The sequence below is a fragment of the Typopeltis vanoorti genome, chromosome 9, assembly GCF_054136105.1.
Source record: "Typopeltis vanoorti isolate ZY-2024b chromosome 9, IOZ_Tvanoo_1.0, whole genome shotgun sequence".
NCBI lineage: Eukaryota > Metazoa > Arthropoda > Arachnida > Uropygi > Thelyphonidae > Typopeltis > Typopeltis vanoorti.
In genome coordinates this window covers 5,905,109-5,919,884 of record NC_143557.1, presented here as the reverse complement: position 1 = coordinate 5,919,884, position 14,776 = coordinate 5,905,109, and the positions used below count along the sequence as shown (strand labels likewise).

General features: G+C 38.4%; 1 protein-coding gene across 1 annotated transcript in view; it reads left to right on the top strand.

The window, feature by feature from the left end:
• LOC150102861 (ankyrin repeat and fibronectin type-III domain-containing protein 1-like) overlaps window positions 1–14,776 on the top strand; it is a 355,850-nt gene that overhangs the window by 320,420 nt on the left and 20,654 nt on the right. The window lies entirely within an intron of this gene.

Below are 14,776 nucleotides of genomic sequence, written 5' to 3'. Positions count from 1 at the left end.
TTTTTTCCTAATTAGTAACCAGTTTATTGATAAATAAATTACAGATTTATTTATTAATAAATTGGTTACTGATTAGAAAAAAAATATTTTTTTTTATTTTGTATAGGCAGCACCCCCACTTAAAATTTCACCGGCCGCCACTGGTCTCCATCATATCTCCCCTCTTCCTCCTATCCACTAGACTCAGTAAATTGCATCTTCTCAACCTTTCCTCATATTCAACTGAGATCAGAAACTACCTTAGTCAGTTGCCTCTGGACCCTTTCCAACATCTCTTTGTCCTTTTGAAAACCAGGTGACCAAATCTGTGCATAGTAGTTGTGGCCTAATCAAAGCCTTATACAATGGAACAAGAATCTCCATGCTTCTACAAGTCAGTGTCCTCCACATCATTCTCAGAAGTCTTTGTGTTGTCCTCACAATTTTGGCAATGTGTCCTCTAAATTTCAGATCCTTATCCACTATCACCCCAAGATCTCTTATTTCCTCCACCTCCAACAATAATAGATCCCCACCAAGCATAAATTCTACATCCCATCTTTGTTTCCACATTTTAAAACCTTACATTTTGCAACATTGAACTCGCATCCCAATTCCCATTCACTCAGTTTATTCAAGTCTTCTTGTAAGGCCACAACATCTTCTCTACTCGTCATGGTTTGTCCCAACTTTGCATCATCTGCAAAGAACTGAATATCCCCATCCACATCTTCGCCAATATCATTAACAAAGAGTAATCGCCCTAAAACAGACCCACTAGTGACTTTCCAGGATATTGCTCCCCCATACTTATCTTGCTGATGCCTATCAGATAGCCAGTCTCCGATCCAACACACTAATCTAATATCCAACCCCATCCACTCTAGTTTGACTATCAACTTATCATGCAGTAATCTATCAAAAGCCTTTGCGAAATATAAGTATATTACTATGTATTCCTCTTCTTTATCCAAGAAAGTCTTATCCTTCTTCAAAAGAAGGATAAGGCCTTGTTTATTTTCTGGAAGGGAATTTCAAACAGCAGTGCATCTCAAACATGTTCTATAGGGTTGAGATCTGGGGAGCATGCTGGCCACTGAATTTCATTAATATCCTCAGTCTCTAGAAGTATCTCCACTTCTCATGTATGATGTGGTGTGGCATTGTCATCCATAAAAATGAATTCTTTGCCTACAGCACCACAGAATAATCAAACATGATGTTGAAGAAGTTCACTGCAATATTGTTCATCAGTCATAGTCCCTAGCACTTGGAGCTCAGTGCATCCATTAAGCATAATACCTCCACACTATGAGGTATTATGCTTAATGGATGCACTGGGGTCGTGCAAAGGGGTCGTGTAGTAGCACTCGCCATGATAAAAGGCAAGAGGCTGCACATACGAATTATGTTTGCAGGAAGCTCTTTTTTGTGAAGGAATAAAGTTGCAAACTTAGATGTTTTGTGATGTCTTAAAGACATCATCTTTAATTATTGCAATGAAATTCTTCAACGTCATGTTCGATTGTTCCATTGTGCTGTAGGCGAAGAATTCATTTATATGGATAACAATGCTACACTACATTGGACACGAATAATGCATACTTCTAGAGACCAAAGATATTAACTGAATTAAGTGGCCAACATGCTTCACAGCTGCTGAAAATCCCCCTCCAGGAAACAAACAATACCTTAATAAATTTAGTGTAATCTTTTATCCAAGTGTGAGCAAACAAAGTTTGCGCCTGAAAATATCTTCAGGACTGAGGTAAGGTAGTACAACACCAGGCAACTCATAGCAAAGGTGGCCAAGCTACCATCACTCATATCTCAGTATCTCTCATAATGCAAAACATGTGGATAAAGGATTAAACTAAATTTATTATAGTCTAACCAAGTGAAAAATAAACTTTCAGCATCTTTCTCTAAATCCAGAGTAATTTAATAAAAAAGGTGGCACACTAGTTTGCAACTCCTGTAGGTAGAGATATGTATCTATATCTTGATATAGATACCTTGATACCTTGAGGATATGTATAATGTTATGCATTAAGGGAAGGGCCACTACCCATACATAAAGATGACCTCTCCATTGCTTCTGCCTGGTATCTCCACTTCAGGGCCTGGCTCCCACTGACGAGACCTCAATAAAGGTCGAAATTGGTATGGATAGTGGCCTTTCTCTTAATGCACAACTGAGATAGGAGTGATGGTGGCTTGGCCACCTTTGCTATGAGTTGCCTGGTGTTGTACTACCTTACCTCAGTCCTGAAGATATTTTCAGGTGCAAACTGTGTGAATGTGTGTAATATGCCCAAGCGAGTAGGAAAGACCACGAATCAGAATGAGATAATTAGTATAAAGCATCAAAATAGGGATGGGACAAATCGGCTTCTGCAATTCATGTATACAAATGCCAGAAGTATTAGGAACAGGAAGGAAGAATTTTTGGCCTTGGTTGGCACTTCCAGACCACAGGTTATTGGCATTAGTGAAACATGGCTGACAGAAGATGACACAGCTAGTGGGATTGAATGTGAGGTGTATGGTGTGTTCAGGAGTGACAGGGAGAATAAAACAGGGGGAGGTGTATTGATGATGATAGTTGATGAGCTACAGCCAAGGAGAATAGAAGTGTAACTGCAGGATAGAGAAAAGAGCACATTTGAGGCTATTTGGTGTGAGATTGAAACTAGCAGAACAAAATATACAGTTGGGTGCTGCTATAGACCAGGTAATAGAAAAAATGGTGGAGATAGTATGCATAAGCAAATATAAGAAATGAGTGCAAGGAGGGTAATTATTATGGGAGATTTCAACTATGGTAAACATTGATTGGAAGGAGGAGAGGACACATGGGAGGAAGGAATTGGACTTTATGCAGTTATTAAGGGATAACTATCTGCGACAGCATGTAATGGAAAATACTAGGGGTCAGAGAGTGCTTGACCTAGTAATTACATCTGAGGATTTGGCTGTAACGTTGACTACGTTGCCACCAATTGGTGAGAGTGATCATAGGGTCTTGACTTGGGAGGTGGCTAAAGGTGTGGAATTTACAATTAAGACAGGGTACATGTGGAATTATTGGGCTGGTAAGTATGACAAGCTTAGGAGATTGATTGGTTCAGTACCATGGCATGTACAACTGCAAGGGCTAGAAGTTGATAGTGCATGGGAGGCGGTTAAGAAGTGTTTGCATGAAGCAATGGCTGACTGTATACCAAGAGTCAGAATAATAAATCAAGTAGGGGTTAAATGGATGAATAATACCATTAAGCTTGAGCTGCAAAAAAGAAATAACTATGGAGGGAATTTAAGGAGAAAGGTGACCGGCAGGCACATGAACGGTATAGAGCACAGGCAAAAGAGTAACGCGTGTGGTAAGAAAAGCAAAAAAGATTACGAAAGAACATTGGCCATGCAGGCTAAAGAGAATCCTAAACAGGTTTTTCGATATGTTGCAAGTAAAAGAAAAAATGTATATGGCAGAATGATTTTAAAGAATGCCGATGGTAGGGAGGTAACTGAATTAGTTGATATAGTTGAATTACTGAGCAAGCACTTTGCAAGAGTATATAATCCAGGTGGTGACATTGCAGAAATGAATGAACCAATAGATTATACGGGAACTGTGGTGAATTAGGTGGGGATGAGTAGTCTGTTGGAAAACCTCAATGTCAATACATCTGTGGGATTGGATGGTATACCAGCTCATGTCATACATGAAGCGGCTAAAGAATTGTCAGTACCCTTGACCATTTTGTTTAATTTGAGTCTCGGGTCTGGGTTAGTCCCGAGGGAGTGGAAAGAGGGGAAAATAGTTCCACTGCATAAAGGAGGTTCCAAGACTGCTGTTGTAAATTACCGACCGATTAGCATATCAGGAATCATTGTCAAGGTCTTGGAGAAATTAGTCAAGAGAAGAATGCAGGATTGGATAGATGAAAATGGGATACTGTATGGGGGACAACATGGTTTTGTGAAGGGTAGATCATGCCTCAATAACTTGCTCACGTTTTATAACACAGTGATGGCTGAACTGGATAAGGGTAATGAGTTTACAGTGATTCTACTGGACCTTGCCAAGGCCTTTGACAGGATACCACATGGAACTCTCATCAGTAAACTGGAGCAGATGGGGATGGAAATAGGGTTGGTGAGATGGATAGGAGGGTGTTTAATGGAGAGATACCAGAGAGTGGTTTATTCAGGAGTGGAGTCCAAAAGACGGCTTGTGACTAGTGGTGTGCCGCAGGGTTCCGTTCTTGGACCACTACTTTTCAATTTGTTCATTAATGATATAGGAAAGGATCTGAGAGGAAGTGTTCACTTGTTTGCTGATGATGCAAAGTTGGGTAGAGAAATTGCGAGTGCACAGGATGTCAAAATTTTGGATGATTTGGATAGTTTGGAGGACTGGGCTAGGGAAAATGGATGTCAATTTAATGTGTCAAAGTGTAAGGTTATGCATTTTGGAGTGAAAAGATTAGCAGCAGTATATCACATTGGTGGAACTGTACTCCAGGAGATTGATGAGGCCAGGGATTTGGGAGTGTTGGTGGATAGGGAGTTGAAGTTTAGGGGGCACATTGCAAAAGTGGCTAAATCAGCTCATCAAATCACTTGGTTGCTAAAAAATACTTTAACAAGCAGAGACAAACAAGTTATTATTCCTCTATATTGAGCCTTGATAAGACCCCATCTAGATTGCTGTGCCCAGATATGAGCACCAGGGTTTCTTCTTGATGGGGAGGAGGTGGAGAGGATCCAGAGACGAGTGACCAAGATGATAGCAGGTCTGTGGAAGGAACTTTATGAGAACAGGTTGAAGATTTGTGGGTTGCAAAAATTGGTTGATAGGCGGAAAAGGGGTGATATGATTGAGACATTGAAATTACTGAAGGGTTTCTATAAGATTAATCCAAAAGTTATTTTTGAGAATAGGACTGGTGGTGGGAGGACTAGGGGCCATACATGGAAACTGGGCACGAATGTGGTTAACAGGGGTGTTAGAGCTAGGTTTTTTACTTGGAGAGTGGTAAATGAGTGGAATAAGCTGCCAGAGTCTGTTGTGGGTGCTATGACTGTGAATGAGTTCAAGGCGAGGTATGATAGATACTGTGTGAATGTCAAATAGTTGTTCTTGACATGATGTTAGGGCCTCCCTCGACGAGTCTGTCGACTCCTTGGAGTTGCCCGAAATAATAATAATAACATTATACACATCCTCAAGTAGATGTGTTTTGCATTATGGGAGATACTGAGATAGGAGTGATGGTAGCTTGGCCACCTTTGCTATGAGGTGTTGTACTACCTTACCTGAGTCGTGAAGATATTTTCAGGCGCAAACTTTGTTTGCTCACACTTGGATAAAGGATTAAACTAAATTTATTATAGTCTAACCAAGTGCAAAATAAACTTTAGACAATACCTTATCCTTTCTTTGAAGGAGAAGCGGGCCAGTTTCCCTCAAGAACTCCTGAATCACTTGATGTTAAGTATAATATGCCATTGTGAGAGCTGCATTGCATTTCAAGGTGGACATATTCCATATACTGAAATGTCTCTCCACATAGTTTTCTGTAAACACTGTACGTTATTTCCTTAACTACATCCTTAGGAAATTTGCTTGGCCAAAAATGTATTGTAGTTTAATTTGTATGAAATTTATAACACATTTTTGTGTAATATAATTTATTAGTATGCTGACTATAAATCTGTTCACGTTTGGGTGTAGTCATGAAAATTTTTTCATGTAAATGTAAAAATATAGTTTGTCCTTTGATTTTGCAAATCAGTGTAATAATGCCCTCACCTGCCCAATTCTGTGAGTACTTACTAATTTCTCCAAAATGTTAACAGCTTCAGTCAAAATACAAACTAGTTTATAGTTTAATTTCTCCAGGCACCTGTCCCATTGCAAGACTTTCATTAAACAGCTAAGTTAATTGCATGGTCAGTTTCACAGCACGTTCTTTTAAAATACATGGTAAAATTCCACCTAGTCCCCTTTTGCCTTACTGACATCTAGAGTATACTCAGTATTCAGAGTGTATCCTTTTTCATTCACTTCTTATGCTTCACCCCTCCTTATCCCTCTAGGAATAAAGCTTGGTTTATCAGGATGGAACACTCTAATCAGATGATCATCAAATAGCTAAAGTAGGTCATCTCTCTTGACCTACTTTAGCTATTTAGGTCACTTGAATCCTATTTCCATCTAGCAAGATAATCTGTCCACATTCATCATTCCTTCTGCAAGCTACATAGTGAAAAAAACTTCTTGGGATTCTCCTTGGATTGCAGCACTAGTCTCATCTTGTATTCTAATTTCTCTCCTTACTGGCCTGGTTGGCTGAGTGGTTAGTTTATTCATTCTCCAACCAACAAGCTGTGTGTTCGTATACCAAGGGCATTGATGTTTGTGATTGTCTCACCAACTCTTTGTGGAAAGGGCATCTGAGACCCTACCACTTCTTCTAGCACAAGACTTCACTTCCAAAACCCATTGAGGTACCGGAGTGACCATATGACATCAAAATGGAGTCAGTCACATTGTGATTAATTCCTTAGTATACTAGTCACTTTCTGGCCTGAGCCTTATATTCCTCGTGTATCTGTTTTCACCTCTATTTATATGCCTTCCATAATCTCGTTTTCATTTGTGAAGAAGATAAATCTCTATCTCCTTCATTTGAAGGATTCAAAGTGCCATTCAACAATATTTTCTTAGATATCTCACTACTGATCTTTCTTCCTATCATGGTTCATAAATTATTATTATTATTTGACACCTCCACGGAGTCCAAGACTCATCGATGGAGGGCACCTACTCTACAGCTCTCTGTCTCCACCACTCAACCTCATCCAACAGCTGCATCATCCACACCAATGCCATCTATTGTTCACTACCATCACAACTAGTATTTTTAGCAGACAATAACAAACATCCATGCCCACGGCGGGATTCGAACCCACAACCTTTTGACTGGAGAGCGGTTATGCTAATCGGCCAACCAGGCCAGTTTTTTTTTTTTTTTTTTTTACAACTTCCTCTTACAAAAGGCACTGAAGTGTTGTGGTATGTTTATGGTGTGATGGGTAAAGGACATTTTTTGGTGGTGTTTTATTACTTTTTTTTTTTTTTTTTTTTATTCATGTGTACTTGGTTCATAAACCAAGTAGGAACTAAACATGGAACTTTTTCAAGTCACCTGAGGCCTCCCTTTAAACAGGGCAGTTTGATGTTCATTGATTTTTTTTTTTTTTTTTTCCCCCACAAAACAGCCTGTCTGCTCAAAGTATCTCAAATTAATGAACATTACTACTACATTGAATACATGAAGCTCAGAAGCCTAATCTAGCACAGCATAGTATTGATAATAAACATAGTATCCTGTGGGGTGAAGCTTGTCTTCTCCATAGAAGCAGTTTTAAATATGAATGCCTTTTCAAAGAATGTTGTAAAGCCCTTTTATATTGGTCTAACCTGAATTGGAATGATTATCTCTCATGCCCAAAAATCTAGTAGATATTCTCTTTCTATGTAAACATCAAAAATAGTTTCAATATTACTTATTAATATTAATTTCTAGCATGCTGCAACTGTTTGTTGTATGTACCTTGTATTCATCTTCTTTGATTTACTTTTGTTTCTACATGCTGATGTATTGTTATTTTCAGTACGAAATACCTTACTTTCATTAAACTTTATTACTGTGATTATTGTGAAATTTTTGTTGTTTTATAATTATGCCACAGGTACTGTTAAAAAACATTAGAATTATGAAAATTCATTGTTCATTCGTTGATTTCAAAATGTAGAAGCATTCCCCTAGATAAAAGATTTTACAAGGTGATGCAGGACGTGTATTCACAAGAATAAATAATTTTTATTATTGCAAATATTTTGACCAGAAACTGACTGTTCATCATCAGTACATCGGCATAATCACAAGGTTGATGCCTAGAACAAAGAATGTTAATCCTATTTATACAGCTGTGCCACATGCTGGAATGCCGCCTTGTGGGTGGTTACAAAATAAAATTAGATTGCAATTAAAGCCAAAATTAAGTGATTGAAATAATAATTTTAATTTAGATAACATAATGCTGTCATCAATTTGTTATGTTAGTAAAAAGGGGGGGGTCATTATTGCTTGCCATTTATGAGGATGAGAGACTAGCAAATCTTGGCAATAGAGAGGTAGTCATTCCTATTTAAATTTGGAAGGTGTTGAAGTGCTTCAACACTCTCTTTAAATAACTGCTCAGCCTAAACTTGCACCAATGTAAAAGGCAAGTATTGGACTGAGGATATTGTGGTCAGTGTTACCATGCTGAGAAAGGCCAGATTTTTCAGGTTTATTGTTCTTGTAGCCGTTTTTTCAATAGAATGTCCTGTTTGCCAAAAAGTATAAATAGGGGCACTCACAGGGGTACTGGATCTGGTAAACAGGGAGGAAGAGAGAGAGAGAGAGGGAACTCTTATCTTTCATGATTGATAACCAAGAGAAAATTTTGTTGATAGCGAAAAAAATGTAGGAACTAAGTTGTATCTTTTCAAGATCTTAGCAATAGTCTCAGAGGTGCTTGCAATATATGGGTTAGGAACTCGCTCTACAGGCTCAGGGTTCTTAGGGGATGGGCTTGGTTCAGGATGTATTAAACATCCTTGAAATGAAGAGCTCAGTTCTTGTTGGAGATTTTTGGAATTGGAGCAGATAACATGTGCTCTGTTGAGCAAAGATTTGAAGATGCTTCTGTTTTGAGATGGATGATGTGCTGAATCCTATTGTATGTAGCAGCCTGTGAAGATAGGTTTAGCTGGGGTCGGGGAGAAAATTCTGTCTGTCTGTTCCATTACAAAAGATTTATCTCACTATTTCATCCTCTTAGTTCATCTCTGGGACTGACTATAAGATCACTGTGAAGAGCATTTCACCTGAGCATAATCTCAATTTAGTGAAGGCCAACTTGAGGTGATTAGCCTTAGTAAAGGCTAATCACCTTGAGTTGCCTGTAACAGGTATTTTGATCATTCACTTTCATGATCCTGGAAAAGAAGGTAAAAAGGATGGCAGCCTTTGGCTGCATGATCGTGATGATATTAAACACCTAAGACCTTTTTCTCTACCTCTGCTACTACCAATTTCTTCATCCTAATATCATTATGCTTTCTTGCCCTCTTACATTACTTTAGACCTATGTGAACATCCTCTCATTTTTTTTTCTCTTCAATAAAAGTTGAAACTGGTTCATGTAACAAAAATTATAAGTAAAGAAATGAAGTTCATATCTGTAAAAGTCAGCTGGTTGTGGAAGAGGTGATGACTAATTGTATCCCAAAGGTCAGGAGATTAAATAAGGTAGTTTTAAAATGGATGACTGAAGAGGTGAAGCATGCAGTCCTGAAGAAAAAGGCATTATGGAGGCAGCACAAAATTAGCAAAAGTAATCGGTTACATGATGAGTACAAAGAGCAAACAAGGAAGGTTACATGCTTGGTAAGTGTAGGGAAAGTGCAATATGAGTAGCAGTAAGCAAATGAGGTTAAAAGAAATTCTAGGGAGCTTTTTCGATATGTGGCCAGTAGAAGGAAGAATAATTATGGGAGGATGATGTTGGTCAGTGATAATGGGAGAATGATAAACACTGAGGAGGATATAGTAGAAGTATTAAATAAGCAGTTCATTAAAGTATTCCATCCTTGTGACTGTAAAATAATTGAGGACTTGAGTAAATTTGATGCTATATCACTGCATGTCTTGAGGGAATATTCTAGGGAGTTAACAGCTTTAACTTAATTTTTAAACATGAGTTTTAGATTGGCCCAAATTCCAAAGGAAAGGCAAAAGTGCTCCATTTCATAAAAGGGGTGATAAGACTAAGGCTTTGAATTATAGGTCAATTTGATTGCCTGGAGTTGTGGTCAAAGTGGTGGAGCTAGTGAGAACAAGGATTCAGAACTTTGTTGACAACAGCAGAATTCTCTTTAATGGACAGCATGGGTTTGCTAAGGGTTTTTATTATTATATTATTATTATTATGCTTGCTTATTATAACAAAGTGATGAATATGTTTTGACAAGGGATGGGGATGCATATACAGTAGTATATGTAAATTTTGCAAAGACTTTCAATAAACTGCCAAATTACAAGATGGTAGTTAGATTGGAATGGAAGAAGTTGGATAGTAGATCAGTGTAGAGATTGGCTATCTGACAGGTATCAACAGGTTGTGTATGAGAGAGAGTGATATCCCAAAAGGGGAAAATCACTAGTGGCATGCCCCAGGGGTCTGTTTTGGGGGCATTATTGCTTAATTTGTGTGTAGATGACATTGAAAGGGGCTTAAATGGTGATATATAATTGTTTGCAGATGATTTCAAGAGGACTTGCATAGACTGTCTGAATAGGTGAGTGTGTGGAGATGTCAGTTTAATATTGTTAAGTGTAAGATTTTAAAATTTAGGAAGTAAAGATGCAATGCAGAATACAGAATTGGTGGGAATATCTTTATAAGAGGATGGATCGAGATGAAATATCTAGGGATGTTGGGGAATAAGGACTCGAATTTTCAAATTTTGTGGACATTTTGCTGAAATTGTGAGGACAACACAGCAAATTATGGGAATGATGTAGAGAAGACTTAACTGTAGAAGTAAGGATGATATGATTCCACTGTACAAGTCTTTGATCAGACTGCATATAGATTACTGTGCATAGATTTGGGTGCACAGTATTCAAATGAATAATAAGTTGTTGGAGAGGGTTCAGAGATGATTCACTAAGTAGGAGAGAGGGAATATGAGAGGGGTTTGGGAATGATATAAGAGGAGAGAATAGGAACAGTAGAAGAGAGGGAATGAGAGAGTTATGTGAACGCTAGAAGAGGAGAGAATAGGATAAGTGGAAGAGAGGGAATGAGAGAGAGAGAGCTATGGGAGTGATAGAAGAGGAGAGAATGGGAACAGTAGAAGAGAGGGAATAAGAGACAGTTATGGGAATGATAGAAGAGGAGAGAATGGAAACAGTAGGAGAGAGGGAATGGTAAGAGGTGTAATGTATGGTGACTCAATGATCCATGGTGTGCAAGATAGGATACGTGAAGAGTGAAGAGTGTTTGCCTGGAGGAACAATAGAAAGTGTGGCTATGGCAATTAAGAGGGTGAAAGAGTGGATGAGATGATTGTGATGGAAGGAACAAAGGACTTGAGAGGTAATGTAAATTGGGCAGTGAGAGATATGAGATTCTTGCTTGAGGTAGTATGAAAGAAGATGCAGAGAGAGGAAAGATAGTGTGTGTATTGCCTACGTATGATTGTGACGAGCTGAGCAGAAAAGCAGTAATATTGAATAACATAATAGCTAGAATGTGTCAGAAGAGAGGATTGGAATATGTGGATGCTTGGAGAGCTTTTGAGTACAGAGAGGAATTGTATGTGAGAGACCACTTGCATTTGAATGAGGAAGAACATAGGCATCTGGAGAGATTGCTGTTCTGAACGAGTCAGTGTGTCAATGCAGGGAAATTAGAATGCCCAAGGTGGATGGTAGCAAGGGTGGCCTCTTATGGGAAAGGGTACTTGGGAGAAGTGGGACAACATCAGGTAGCAGTGAGCCCAGTGGAGTCTAGAGGGTATAATGCTGGGTATAGAAATAGTGGCATTTTTATGCTTTATATTAATGCCAGGATATCCGAAATAAAGGAGAGGAATTGGTGGCGCTGATAGCATCAGCCTGGCCAAAGATTATTGGGATCACTGAGGTGTGGTTGACAGAAGAGGATATAATAATAGGAATAGAAGTAGCAGGGTACAGCATTTTTTGACAGGATAGAAAGGGAAAGCGTGGTGGTGGAGTACTGCTTATGATAAGTGACGACTTATGTCCTCTTAGAGTGGAGGCTTTGGAAGGCAGTGACAATAATGATTTTAAAAATATATGGTGTGAGGTAGAGATAGGCAAGACGGGATATTTAGTGGGGGTGTTGCTACAAACCAAGGAGCACAGAGGGTGGGGACCCAGGAGATGTTTAGACAGTTGAGCTTGGCAAGTGCAAGAAGAATGATTGTTATGGGAGATTTTAACTACAGCAGTATAAATTGGGGAGAACGAGGATGCATGTAGCAATAAGAGAATGGAATTTCTAGAATTCTTGAGGGACAAATATCATAGGCAACATGTAATAGATCAAGTCTAAGAGTTTTGGGACTTGGTCATAGCATCAGAAGAGTTGATAATAACTGAGATGACATCTCTCCCACCAGTTGGAGAGAGTGACTATGTGGTTTTGACTTGGAAGATGAATAGACATGCAGGAGTATCAAAGAGACAGGAACATATGTGGAATTATAAGGCAGGTGATTATAATAGTCTTAGACATCAACTTGGGGAAGTTTCATGGAGGGAGGAATTGGAAGGCCTGGATATCATTAGAGCTTGGGAAATTGTGAAGGAATATTTGTTAGCAGCAATAGTAAGCTGTATTCCACAAGTGAAGAAGAGGACACAATTTGGTGTAAAGTGGATGACAAACAATATTAAACATGAGCTGCATGCGAAAAAATGGCTATGGAAGAGATATAAGGAGACAGGTGAAGAGCAGATGCATGAAGAATATAAGACACAAGCCAGAAGAGTGACTAGTATGGTAATGAAGGCAAAACTGGAATATGAGAAGAGATTGGCCCAGATCCAAAAAAAATCCTAGGGAATTTTTTAGATATGTGGCCAGTAGGAGGAGAAATGATTGTGGAAGAATGATATTGTGGGATAAAAATGGGAATAGAGTGACTGATGCAGAGGACATACTGGAATTGTTCAATCAGTACTTTATTGGTGTACTTCATCCTGGAGGAGTAAATTTTAATTCTAGATGGATAGGGCAGGTTTGATGTTTAGAGGTGCAGGAGGAGAACGCGTTCCAAATACTGAATACTCTGTATGTCAGTAAAGCTGTGGGACTGGATGGCATTTCACCATGAGTTTTGAGAGAATGTGCTAAGGAACTGACAGCCTCTTTGACCTGGCTTTTCAATGAAAATCTAGCTATGGGAAAGGTTCCCAGGGAATGGAAGGAAGGTAAGATAGTGCCATTGTGTAAGGGCGATAGCGGCCTGGAAGTGTCTAATTATAGGCCAGTTTGTGTGTCATCAGCAGTTGTTAAGATCTTGAAGAAATTAGCTAGGGACTGATACAACATTTTGCATATAATAAATTTAGTTTAATCCTTTATCCAAGTGTGAGCAAACAAAGTTTACACCTGAAAATATCTTCAGGACTGAGCTAAGGTGGTGCAACACCAGGAACTCGTTGTAAAGGTGGATGAAGATATCATCACTACTATCTCAATATCTCCCATAATGCAAAGCACATATGCTTGCAGACATGTATGCTGCTATGCATTAGGGTAAAGGCCACTACCCAGACCGGTTTCGACCTCTATTGAGGTCTCGTCAGTGGGAACCAGGCCCAGTAGTGGAGATACCAAGGCAGATGCAATGGAGGTCATCCTTACCTGTAGGAGTTGCCAAAAGGTGTACCACCTAATTATTAAATTATTCTGGATTCAGAGAAAGTTGTTGAAAGTTTATTTTTCACTTGGTTAGTCTATAATAAATTTTGTTTAATCATAGCATCATAGCAGCATACATGTCTGCAAGGAGATGTGCTTTGCATTTTGGGAGATACTGAGATACTAGTGATGATAGCTTCATCCACCTTTGCAACGAGTTGCCTAGCGTTGCACCACCTTAGTTCAGTTCTGAAGATATTTTCAGGCACAATCTTTGTTTGCTCACACTTGGATAAAGGATTATACTAAATTTATTATAGTCTAACCAAGGGAAAAATAAACTTTCAACATTTTGCAGATGAGGATAATGTTATCTGTGAGAGTCAACATGGATTTGTGAGGTGATGCTCTTAGTTTTAGTAATATGCTAGCCTTTTATAATAAAGTTACAAGAGCAGTAGATGAGGGAAAGGCATATACTGCCATTTTCTTATATTTAGCAAAGGCATTTGACAGGGTGCCACATGATAAGCTGATATCTAAGTTGCAGCACATAGGTTTGGATGTCAGGATGGTCAACTGGATTCAGGATTGGCTGTCCGATAGCTATCAGATAGTTGTGTATGGTGGGGCATTTTCAAAGAGGTTGGTTGGTTTATAGTTTATTTGGCACAAAAACTACAAAGGTCATACTGTGCCATACTAAAGGTTACAACATTAACATTTACAGAAAATTGTAAACAATGTTTACAATTTTCTACAAGAATCTAGTTTCACAAAGCTGCATGTCTAGGTAAACAGAACTGCTGCAGAGGGCACACAAGGTCAGAGGTTATTACAGTCGTGCAAAAATTGTTAACAATATAAGTTAATACATAATATATGAAACACTAAGACAAGGAATGCAGTATCTACATATATGTAAAATTATAATAGATGCCTTTATAGCAGTACAAAAATAGGTAAAAAGGGATTATTATACATTTAAATTAAAAATTAAATTTAACAATGCAGTATAAACAGAATTTAGCAATACGTATAAACAGAATTACTAGAAAGTACACAAATAGATAAGATGTCCTACAGCACTACATAATTTTTCGAAAAATAAAGTAGTAAATAAGATGCATACACAAAATGTATGTTAAGTGATACAGTATCTACATATAAACAAAATTACTGCAAAGATTATCAGCATTATATAAATAGATAACTATAGGTTAACATTTAAACTGTTGAGAGGTGGTTACAGGGTTAACACTGGGGAGTTCTTTCG